This window comes from Protopterus annectens, chromosome 2.part0, assembly GCF_019279795.1.
Source record: "Protopterus annectens isolate FY-2018-M chromosome 2.part0, PAN1.0, whole genome shotgun sequence".
Lineage (NCBI taxonomy): Eukaryota > Metazoa > Chordata > Ceratodontiformes > Protopteridae > Protopterus > Protopterus annectens.
Window position 1 is genome coordinate 1,014,724,764 of NC_056728.1, and position 12,808 is coordinate 1,014,737,571.

Genomic DNA, 12,808 nt, shown 5'->3' on the forward strand with positions numbered 1-12,808 from the left:
ATATGGCTCCATTGTTCTCCTATTCCTACAGTACTGGTAACAGGAGGTAAAGTTCTCTGCCTACAGCATTTGCACCATGGCTAAAGTTGAATGAGCAATGTTAAGCCAACATATTCTGTTTGTCAAGTTAAGGGAGCCACAGAGACTCAAAAAATAAATAGATCCTTGGAGCAAAATGTGGAGTCCTCTAATGGATTATTACAAACATAGAACATAACACCTGATGGACTTATGCATTTTATGTTAAGCAATTTTCTTTTGGACTTATTTTCAAATATTTTCAGTTTGCTAGATAATCTATTTTTGGAATCATTCATTTACTTACATATATACACATACATACATCTGCATTTGCTTGGAATATTATCATAAAATATGTAATACTCAATATATCACTCAATTGATAGTACTCCCCACTGTAGAGTTAGGTCCAGAAACATCTATCTCTCTTCAGCATCCACTTGTTGGGGGTCTGGAAAATCCCTGATTAGAAAATCTGCCAGGCTATTGTTCTGTCCTTGAATATAAGACTCTATTAAGAGTCAGTCCTAGTTTTTGATACAGCATTCAAATCTTTCTTCTGCAGCTGCACAAAATGTGGGACAGGGTACCCCCTTGCTTTTTTATGTACACATTACTGTGTTGTTGTATGTCCAAATCTGCAAGGTTCCTGGACTTTAATTCTGTTAAAAAGTGTTTATTTGCCATGTAAACTTCTAAAAGATCCTTCTGGTTTATAAGCAGTCATCTCTGGTGTCCAGATATCATGCATTTTCAAGGCACCTAGGTGCTCCCCCTAAGCTATATCTGGACTGTCTGTGGTGAAAGTCTTGTTAATTTTCTGGTAACGAGAAATTTGCCCCTGTTCTCTAATATGGTGTTTTTGCACTACAGCAGCTCCTTCTTTAGGAATGAAGGAGAGGTAATAGGGTATACAAGGGTTGAAAATGCTGTTCCTAAGCATTTTGGGGTACCATTGAAGTTTTCTTATGTTTAACTTTGCAAGTGGAATCCGTAGAATGCAGGATGCCATGCAATCCAAAATCCTAAGAAATTCCTTTGTTGAAACGTTTTGCTTTGGTAACAGTCTGGTCAGGAAAAGTTTGTGATTTTTGAAGTTTTAAGGTGGGGCCTACCTCCTGAAAGCAGTCTACATTGACCTGCAAGGTATCTAGGGCCTCTGCTGTGGATTTTCCCTGAATGAGACCATTGTCTAAGTTGGAGTAAATATGAACTCCCAGAGCTCTGCAATGTGCTATCAAAGGAGCTAAGCATTTTGTAAAGACTCTAGGAGCAGTGGATAGTCCAAATGGTAAAGCACAGAATTGGAAGTGAGAGCCTGCTGCTACAAACCTTAGGTATTTTCTGTGTCTATCTGCAATGGAGACATGGAGGTAAGCATCTTTTAGGTCTAGAGTGACCCTAGTGGCATCTTGGAAGATCATGAGAAGTAAGTTTTGCAAACTAAACATTTTGAGGTGTGGGGTATTGAGAAACTTGTTTAGCTTTGAGAGGTCCAAGATTGGCTTCCAGGTTCTCTCCTTTGTTTGGAACTAGAAAGTTCCTTGAGTAGAAGCCTTTTCCCCTCCTAACCAGGAACAGACTGAATGGGTCCTTGATAAAATTGTTCCCCAAGGATAGGTGTTAAGAGACTCTCTTGAGTTTTGACGCCTAAGAAGGGTGAGATTTTCCTGAATTGGATGCAACACCCCCTTTCTATGATGTTGAGGACCCACTGGCCCATAGTGACGGCTTTCCATTTATTTAGGAAGAAGGAAAGTGTTCCAGCCAGAGGTTTGGAGGAAAGGTTGGATAAGGCTATCTGGGGCAGGCATTAAAAATAATCACAGTTGGTCTCTCTGCTTTGTTGCCTCTTTTGAGCTCCCTGTTCTGTGCTGTTGTACTGTTTGCTATCTCCTGGACTGTTTGGGTCTTTCACATGATGAGGACTCTCCATGTCTTGTATTTTCCAGGAGGGGAAACACCAATGTTTTGAGGAATAATTCCTATGGTATCTTGATGATGGAGACATAAAATTCCTTGACAGTTTTTACTTGCATTCTTTTTTTATCCAGCATTTCAAAATCCTGCTCAGCTGGAGGGCTGTAAAGGAATTATTTGTCTAGCAAAGCAACCAGTAGATCAGGCATGACCTGATCTGACAGGGGGTGGGTCTTGAGCCATGAATGTCTGCAGGTGACAGAACCTGTAGAAGCTGCATCATAGCCACATTTCTGGGAGTCTCTGGAAATTTGTCAAGCTTCTCTTGCTGTGTCCTGAATTTCCATTGATAAGGCTCTATCCACAATACAGTCCACCTTAGATAGAATTTTTCTCTGTTGAGATTCAAGGTAGTTTAGCATTTGAAACTGACAAATCAATACTCTCATTGCAAGGGTAGCAGGTGTATAAGCTTTTTCCCAGATCTGTCTAATAGTCTACTTTCCCTATTATTAGGTAAAGGATGTCTTAGGAACACCTTTTGTGGATTCAGGAGAGACTACTGAGGGGTCAGCCTTGGGATTTTGTAAAAGTGCTTATGACATTCAACCACTCTGTAATACCTGGCTGGTTTCCTAGGAGCAGGTGGTAAAGAATCAGAATGCAAAGTAATGTCTTCAAAGACATCCTCCAGTACTATGTATACAGGAAGGATAGCCAGTGGCCTGGCAGAAGGCAAACTTATTAGTTCCCTATAATGGGTCTGATCTTGTAAGAACTGTTTGCTTTCCCATATGAAACTCCCATTCATTTATGAAGGGTATTCCTGAAAAAAGGTCATCTAGTGGGGGGACAGAACATAGGGTGTCATCAAAATCTGAATCTGGATAAGATGTCCTTCTATTCAATGTTGCATTATTCTTTATCTATGGGTTGTATTCTGCCCAACAACCCAACGTTCAGCCTATATACACAAGATTAAAGCCACTGCCTGTATGTGGGATATCGCAAGAAGGCACAAATAACATCGGCCATAAAGGGGATGTCCGCACGTACAATCTTCAGAACTTTTTCGCCGCCCTTTGGAAAGGTTGACTCGTATGTTCAGTCTGCTATTGGATATTGGTTGTTTCATCCTACAACTTCAGATAAGTACCCCGTAGGGGGTTTAATTTGTTGCTACTGCCTCTTGCTGTTGTTAATATCATCCAGGAAAGGCAAGTGTAGGTTTGGAAGGCAAATTCCACATGAGGATAGTCACGAGCATTGTTTGTTCTGTTTAGGGACTACTGATGACCACCACTCTTGTTTTATCTGCCAGGCTTTTGTACCTAAGACATTCTGTAGTTGCCTATCAGCTTTATACCTTTATTTAGAAAGCTAGAGACTCAAATGTCTGGCTATGGATGCAATGGTGGGTTCTGGGAGTTCTGAGCCATCTGTGAAGAGGAATGTCAGCAAAGCTATGCCCGAAACCACTTTAGTTACACCTACTATCTTCTGACATACCCCTTGAGGTTAGTGAAAACCAAGCGGTGCATTCAGAGGTAGGGTCTGCTTCTTCTGCAGGTACCACAGTGGGAGCTATCAGGAGTGGGGATTCGAGCACATCTGAAGTTATGTACATGTCCTGTTTGAACAACTTGGGGGAACCACGGCTTGTTACTTTGGAGAACTCAGCAATTGTTCCTGCCCCTCAGTCTAAGACTCAGACGTTAGGCCTATGTCTGCCCATTCTCCTCAACAGGAGAAGTATGCTAAAAACAAGCAAGAGATCAGGCATTATACTCCTTCTACACCTGTGTCAATTTGGGATGCTTTCTTGCAGAGTCTCATTAAGGCTTTTATGGCCTTGAGGCCTCCAGCTTTGGCTTCTCTTATTTCAGTGCCTGCTTTTTCCTCATTTTCTGTGTTGCTGTCAGGGTCTTCTTCTGTGCAGCCTGTGGAAAATCAGGTTCATGACTCTGATTCTGAGGGATCTTCTTCAAATGATGACTCTTTAGCATACTCCACCCAGACCCTTCCCCTCTGGAGTATGCTTCTCCAGAGGAAGAGTCTAATGAGGGGGATATCCCCATAGAAGAGCTTTCCTTTGAGAAACTATAAATTAAATCAGGGAATTCTTTAAGTGGCATTCTTCCCAAATTTTCAGAGGAACAAAAAAGATATTATGACCTTCTCTAGTTGGAGGCCCCTGCTTTTTCAGCAGTCCCTCCAGTACTCCCAGCTTTCTTTGATGCTTTTGCATCTGCCTCTAAAAACTAAGACTCCCAAGCTCCTGCCCCCAAAAGGTCTGATAATTGTTATAAGGTCCCTGAGGATTGTAGATTTCTTTTTAAATGCCCTTCAGCTGATTCAGCTGTGGTTTCCATTTCTTCTGACAAATCTTCTTGGCTATCTCCTTCTACAAAGTTGCTTCCTTCTGACAAGGAAAGTAAACTTTTGGAAAGGTTGGGTAAAAAAGTCTATACTTCTTCCACCTTGGCTATCAGAGCTATTAACTATGAGACACATATGTATAGGTACCACTTGGTTTTGCTTTCTCAAGCTTCCCAGGCCCTTTCCCAGTTACCTGACTCAGGGGTTAAGTCACTGACTCTTTCTCTTTTGTCTGCTTCCTCCCAGATAGCTAGACATTCAATAGAATGTAGTTATGATGCAGTAGAGGCTTCTTCCAGGGCAGCAGCTTCTGCTTCTCTTCTCAGGAGGCATTCCTGCCTACTTCTCCAGGAACTCCCTGATGACATTAAGGCCAAGTTGCTTGATGGCCCTTTGGACATTTCTGCCCTCTTTGGAAAAGCAGCTGCAGGCAGCTGCAAAACTCTTTAAACCTCTAAAGGAAAAAGGTAAAGAGCTCCAGGATTTGAAACACTTACTCATTTCTCCAGACCCTAAATTCCATAGGAAGTTCCTTGCCAAGACCCTCTTTGGCAGGAAACCTGCTCCTTCCTCCTCTTGTACTCCTTCTGCTACTAAGCACCTAAGACTTCCTGCAGACCCCCACAGTCTAAGGCTGCTGCTTCTGCTCCTTCTCCTCAGCAGACTTTTCAGCCCAGGCAAAGATATCTGTGACGTTCAGCTCCCTCTTCCAAGTCACACTCCCTTGTCTCTTCATCTTTCTCTTTCCCTCTCAGCTTAGATGGAAATCGCTCAGGATTCTTGGGTCAGTTCAATTATCCAAAAAGGATACTTTTATGACTTGGAAGACTCTTCCTCCCTTTCAGGGGATACCTTAGTTTCCCCCACAGTCAGTTGCATCTGCTTCCTCTGTTGCTTGCTCAACTTTCCAACCAAGGCACCATTCAGGCTGTTCCTCCAGACCAGCAAGGAAGGGGGTTTAATTCAGAATGTTTCTTGTCCCAAAAAAAGACAGACGTTTCCCTATTGAACACTTTCCTGGTGGTGCCTTCTTTCAAGATGCTATCTCTGCAATCTCTTCTTCCCTTGGTTATTCCTCAAGCCTTCCTAGCCTCTCTGGATATTAATGATGTTTTACTAGTATATCCCTATTCACCCACAATTCAGGAAGTTCTTGCATTTCTCAGTGGGTTCTTTGTACTTTCAGTTTCCTGCCTTGCCTTTTGTTCCTTCCAGTGCTCCCAGAGTATTCACAAAGTGCCAAGCCCCAGCCATGGTCTATCTGAGGTTGAAGGGGCTGCGAGTTTTCTCCTACTTGGATGATCTGCTCTTTCTGGCCAGCAGTCCAGACCTGTTACTCCAACATCTGGACCTAGCTCTTCCTTTTCTGCAGGGCCTAGGATTCTCAATAAATTTCAAAACATCAAGTCTAAGCCCAAGTCAGGATCTCATATTCATGGGGTGCAGGTTCCAGACAGACTTGATGATGGTTTTCCTCCCTTCAGAAAAAGCAATTTCTCTCATAGCATACATGGAGTCTCTTCTGCCCTTTTCTTCCATCACTTCCTTGGAGTTTCTGAGACTCCTTGGGTTCACGGCCTACACAATCCCCATGTTGCCACTTGCAAAATTACACATGAGAAAGTTCCAGTGGTTCCTAAAGACAGTTTTGTCCCAGCATGCTCATCCATTAGATGTCTTGATCACTCCTCTACCCTGCCTGAAAACAGAGCTACATTGGTGGATACAGCAACTCAGTCAGAGCCCTGGCTTACCACTTCAGGTACCTCAACCAGCTCAGAAGCTTTTCACAGATGCTTCAGAGTTAGGTTAGGGAACAACCTTTGCTTCCAGGAAGGTGCAGGGTTTTTGGTCCTCCTCTCAAAAGAGGAAGCACATCAACATCAGAGAGATGAGGACTCTGAGACTAGCCTTGCAGATGTTTCATCCTCTATTCTTGCCAAGACCCCTCAGGATTCTTACAGACAATGCCACTGTCCTTTGGTATATAAGCAAGCAGGGGAGCACAAAATCTTACCTTCTTTGTCATCTAGCCATCAAAGCATGGGAATTGGCTATTCAGTACAAAGTGACACTGCATGCTGTGTATCTCCCCTCTCCTCAGACTTTGGTGGCAGACACATTAAGCAGATCCATGACACAATCCCACAAGTGGCTGCTTCACAAGGATGTGTTTCTGGATCTAGCTCACTAGTAGGGTACTCCAGAATTGGACCTCTTTGCCTCCCCTTTGAACAGACAGCTTCCTCTTTTTTGTGCCAGGGTCCTTCACCCTCAGGCTTGGAAGGTGGATGCTCAATCCTTTTCATGAAAGGGGATATTTCTTTATGCATTCCCCCCTTCCCTATATTTCAGAAAGTCCTGTTGAAAATTCTACAGGAAAAAACAAAAACCTTGCTAGTGACTCCCTTTTGACCAAGACAGCACTGGTTCCCTCTATTTCTGCTATTAGCTAAGGGCCATTACTGCAAGTTACCTCATCAGGTGGAGCTACTCACTCATGACAAGGTGTCAACTCACCCACATCTGTCAACTCTGCAAATGACCTTGTGGGCAATGAACTTTTGACCCCTTTCAGGCACCTGTTTTCTAAGGACTTGCTTCTGGTTTTGCAGGAGGCCAGGAAACCCAATGCTAGAAAGTCTTACATTTCCAAGTGGAAAAGATTTTCTATTTGGTGCCAAAAAAAGAAAAGAGGATCCTTTCTTTGTGAATATTCCTTTAGTACTTTCTTACCATGCGAGTTGCTTAACAGTGGTCTTTCCTATTCCTCAGTCAAAGTCCACTGTTCTGCCTTGCCTGCTTGCTTGTCATTAACTCCCCCCTTAGCTTCCAGGATAGAGGTTAAGACTTTTCTTAAAGGCATCCTACATATGAAACCATCTAGGAAACTAATTCCTCCTCCTTGGGATATTAACTATGTGTTAGAGAAGCTTATTCAGGCACCTTTTGAGCCAGTGGCCTCTGCTTCTCTAAACTTTTGTACATGGAAGACAGTACTCCTAGTAGCCTTAACCTCTGCTAGAAGGGTCTCTGAAATTCAGGCATTGATGGCTTCTCCCCCCTTTTTGGTTTTCCACAAGGATAGAGTATCTTTCAGAACTAATCCATCCTTTATGCCTAAAGTGGTTAATGAGCTGTCTCTTAATCAGTCTATCCATCCGCCTACTTTCTTCCCTTCACCTCAATCCCCTACTGACAGGATTCTGCATTCCATTGATGTACATAGACAACTCAGATTTTATCTTGACAAACCTAAGTCTATTACAAAGTCTGATCAACTGTTTGTGTCCTTTCATCCCAGAGCTTTGGGTTTACCTGTTTCCAAACAAACTATCTCTACATGGCTCTCTAAGGCTATTGTCTTTTGTTATGATTTTCATGAAAAATCCTTATCATCTTCTGTTAAGGCCCATTACACCAGATCAGTTGCTTCCTCAGAGGCTTTCTTTAAAGGCCTGGATGCTCACTCCATTTGGAAGCTGCCATCTGTTCATCTGTTTATACAGGTTTCATATGAAACCTTCATCCTAGGTGACGTAAACATTAAATGGGCCACCATTAACTCTCAATCCCCTACCCAAACATTCAATCTCTTTAACTTCACATAGCTAATAATCTCCCCCACCAGGCCAAACAAAGAAGGAACCTCCGGCTCCATCACTGACTGAATCTTAAGTGTCTCATCCAAATCTAATCTCAAATTCCGGAATCCTTCCTGACCCCCTCAGTGACCATCTACCAGCCTTTGCTGACTAGTACCTCTCCCTCTTCATAAACAACATCACTACAGTCAAACCCGCGACCTGTCCAACTTCAACTCAAACATTTTCAGACTGCCTAAAACTAGCTGACTGGACACCTTTAAGAAGTCTGCCCCTTGACAATGCCATCAACTACTTTAATGAAACTTTTCTGTGCCTATGCAATAACCTTGCTCCTCTCAGGACCAAAAGAGTTAAAGCTATAACTTCTCCCTGGCTATTTAAGGAAACTAAACAGATTGTACTCCTAAGAGACAAAAAGTGGAAACAATACCAAAGAAATAAGCAATCTAATACCCTACTAGAATTTAACAACTTCGCAACTCCATAAAAAAACTAATTACCAGAGACAGCAAAACATATCACTCTAAGCTTCAATCTGAACATACTAACAACCCTAGAAAATTCTGGAATACTATCCTCATCCCTCCTTCACCTGGCAGTAAAGACAACCCATGCCCAAACCCTAACTGCTCTCCCCAAGAAACAGCCTCTCTATTTAACACCTTCTTTGTGGAATGTATAGACAAACTTGCTGCCAGCTTCCCCAGCTCCCCTACAATATCTCCCCCTCCTTCCCATACCTTCCCCTTCTGATCTCAAAATACATACCCCTTCCTTCAGCCTCAATCCTGTGCCCACACACACAATAAAAAAACTCCTCTTCCGATTGAAACCATGCTCCAAAGCACCAGACAATTTACCTGCATCCTTCCTCAAACTATCTGCCAGCAGCATAGCCTTCCCTGTCTCCATCATACTAAATAGGTCCATCCAAGAATCTTATGTTCCCTCACTTTGGAGACAAGCATTCATCATGACACTCTATGAAGGTAGTAAAAACACTGACACCACTAATTTCCATCCTACTGCCATACTTTCCCCACTCTGAAAAGTCCTGGAAATATGTATTCACTCACAACTAATGCTTTATCTAAAACAAATCAACCTCCTAACCCCAACGCAACATGGAATCCGTCCTGGCCACAGTATCATCGCTGCACTCCTCTCCTTCCTCAAGTCAATTAACCATGTTCGTGACTCCAGCAAATTCATATCAACCCTGTTCCTAGACCTTTCCAAAGCCTTCAACACCGTCTCCCACCGTATACTCCTATCACAACTCTCCTTCCTCAGTCTCTCTCCTTCCACCATAGCTTGGTTCATCAGCTACCTCTCCAAAAAACAACAAGTTGTTAAATGGAAACATTCCACCTCTTACTTTCTATACACCCCTACTGGGGTACCCCAAGGTTCTGTCCTTGGCCCCTTACTTTTCAATTTATTCCTCAACAACTTTCACCACTCCATCTCTAATTCTACACTAATCCAGTATGCAGATGATTCAACAATCATCTGTTCAGATGACACCCCTTCTGACCTTCTGCAGATAACCCAGTCAGCTTTCTCAAATACTGAAACCTGGATGCAAAACAAACAATCACCTATCCCTTAATGCCAATAAAACCAAATTAATGATTTTTCCCCATCTAAACACTCCCCCATTGATAAAAACTCCTTCAAGATCATAAGCCAGAATAACACCCCATTGAAATTGTTCCTCACACCAAACTGCTCTGCGTCATTATTGACGAACATCTAAAATTCAATATCCACATCCAAACTAACATCAAAAAACTCCACCAAAATTAGGACTCCTATATAGGCAAAACCATTATCTCACCTCCTCCACCAGAAAAACCATTGCCTCCACATACCTTCTCCCCTCCCTAATGTATGGCACGCCTCTGTTCTTGAATCTTCAGCTCAGCCTTCAAACTAAATTAGAAACATGCTACAATAAAATCTGCAAATTCACCACCAACTCTAGGAACTCATCACATCACTGCATCTCCCTCCACTCACACAAATGGCTCAAGCTTATTAACTATCTGAACCTCCTTAAACTCACCACTGCCCATAAGCTCATATTTAACCCATCCTCCTGTCCCTCTCTCTCCACCTCCTTAACTGCCTACATTCCTAATCACACACTTAGGTCAGAAAATAAGAACTTGCTCAAAATCTACAAACCTTTATGGCCACCTGGACACTCTCTTCTATTCTGCACCTTAGCTAAACCATGGAACTCTCTTTCTCCCTCCTTAGAAATACTCAGAACCCCTCTAACTTTAAATCCCTCCTCCATTCCTACCTTTCTTCAAAGTGGGAATGGCCTTGCTCCTTCCCCACATAGGACCCTCCTATATTAAATCCCACCTTCTAACTCTGTGCATCCTCTCTGTACTCACATAATTTGCCCTCCTACTCCTCCTTAACCTCCAGATTTTACTAGTTTATTTCCAACAATTTCTCGTCCTCATTGCAATTTCACTGTTAATGACCCTTAGACTGTTCTGTTGCTAGACTTTACTACTATTATTGTGGAATGTAACATTTCAGTTGTAATTCACTGTTAATGACTCTGAGACTGTACAGCTACTAGATGTTATTATTAATGTAGAATGTAGAATTTTTTTTTACTGTAGAATGCTGCATAAAGTTGTAGGACTTCTTGGATTTGTATATGTATATGCTAATATGTTTGTCATTGTTACTGGAGCTTTTCTCCACAGGCCTCCACTAAAAATGGGCTCCTTTTAGGCCCAGTGGACTTCCCCACTCATCAAACTGAAATAAATAAATAAATACATTTAAAAAGCATTACAAGTTGGACACCATCTCCAGATCCAGGGCTAGGATTTGCCAGGGCAATTCTGCATGGGTTTGTGGAAAATGCTTCTTCTTAGTCTTCCTCTAGTCCATCCTCCCCCCAGGGTTCCCTTTGAGCTTTTGCACTCTGCCATATGTAAAGAATACTGCAACATTGAATAGAAGGACATAGAATAGTTGTGTAAAGTCTTACCATAACCATAGATGTCATTCTCTTCTATGTTGCAGTATTCTATCCCACCCATCTTCCCACTACAACTTGTTCTTTCCTAGGATGACTATCCTTTAGGCTCCCTTTGGATTTCCTTTCCTCATGGGGCTAACTTATTCTGAAGATTGTATGTGTGGACATCCCTTTTATGGCTGAAGTTATCTATGCCTTTGTGTGACTTCCCACCTACAGGCAGTGGTTTTAAGCTTTTGTATACAGGCCGTATGTTGGGTCGTTGGGTGGAATACAACCCATATGTAAAAAATACTGCAACACAGAAGAGAAGGACATCTTTGGTTATGGTAAGACTTTACATAACTATTCTTTTGTGATGGAAGGTGCCAGAATAGGAGAACTCCTTCTCATTTTCTGAGCTTAGAGAATCTGAATCTTCCTGAAAGACCATCTCCCTATTTCTTTAAGATAGGGAAGCTTCAGGTGCAGAAGTGTGAGAGGGCTCCCTGGATTTCATGAAGGCCATGAATTCCTACATTACTTTTAGGAGGTCTTGGGCTTCAGTCTGAGTAGAAGTGGCTCAGGGCAGAGGTGAAGAAAAAGAAATCTTTAGTTTCTGTTTAGGTTTCTCAACCCTGTTTAGAAGGGATGAGCTGAGGTTGCCATGGTTCTATTGTGACTACAGTTAAGGTTTTGAGAGCCGAGGCAGACAGGGTGTCTCCCTTAAGACCCACAACCTGAACATTTAAAGCTGAGGCCTGCTGAGTGACTTCAGACCCAAATGATGTCTGTGTTGCGGTAACACTTGTAGGTAGGCCGGAAACCACTGAGGCCTCCCAAGGGGTCATGCCAGAGTGTTTTGGCCTAGAAGTCACTGGGTCAGGGGGCTGCAAAAGCATCTCATCTGGGTCTTCAGTCAACTTAGGGACTACAGCCAGAGCTTTATCAGAAATGTCAAGAGTACTTGATTTTTTTTTTTTTTTGGTTTTCTTTTTACTTCAGAATGACACTAGCAGCCACTGTTTGTGAACACCCGGCTGTAGCCGTCGGTTACATAGTCACTGGTGGTCTGACCCCAAGGCCTCCAAATGGGCAGTTAATACCTACATTTGAAGTGTTTTCCTTGGAATTTAGCAATACTTTTGATGGTTTTTGCTCGGAATTTAGCAAAGTTGGGACGATTAGAGATTTGTTGACGTCCTAAGCAGAACAGATAGAATGAGTCAAAATCTTTATGCACATTTCCTTCCCACACTTCAAGATATTGCTAACCTTTCTAAACATTACATTAATAGAGGAAAATCCCTAATTGGGTACTTACCTGACTGGAAGAAAGGGATACTCTGGAAAATGAACTGACTAACAGACTGTGAGTGTTTTCAACACATGCAGCACATTGAATTGCATAGGTAGAAAGAACTGAAGATGGCACCAATGTATGCCCTTCTTAAACTCTGATGTCCAGACATCAGTCTTCGGATGTCCCGTCAACTAGGAATGATGCAAAGACTCTGGAAGTCAGGATAGTCACAGGCTTCTGCATGGCAGGAAGACCCAATCATCAGTACTGCAACACTGACTATGAAGAACATATCTATTTATATTTACATTTACATTTACATTTACATTTATGTTTATATTTATATTTATATTTATACAGTAGCCTTAACTGCACAGCCTTAATGTACCTCTTTATATCAGACTACATCAGGCCTTCTTGTTCCATGCTAGAATCATCTTATCCCTCTTAATCCTAGGCCTCTTTCTTTCCCAAAAAAGTGCTTCAGTTCTTGATGTATTCTTCCCATATTTTATAATCCAAATGATGTAAATATGCCTTACCAACATACATATTTAAGGGGACCAAAATTATTTTCACTGCCTG

General features: G+C 42.2%; 1 protein-coding gene across 3 annotated transcripts in view; it reads right to left on the minus strand.

Annotated features, from left to right (window-relative positions):
- The window catches only part of UNC5C (unc-5 netrin receptor C), a 1,141,364-nt gene that overhangs the window by 380,011 nt on the left and 748,545 nt on the right, over positions 1-12,808 (minus strand). The gene's annotated exons all lie outside the window — the stretch shown is intronic.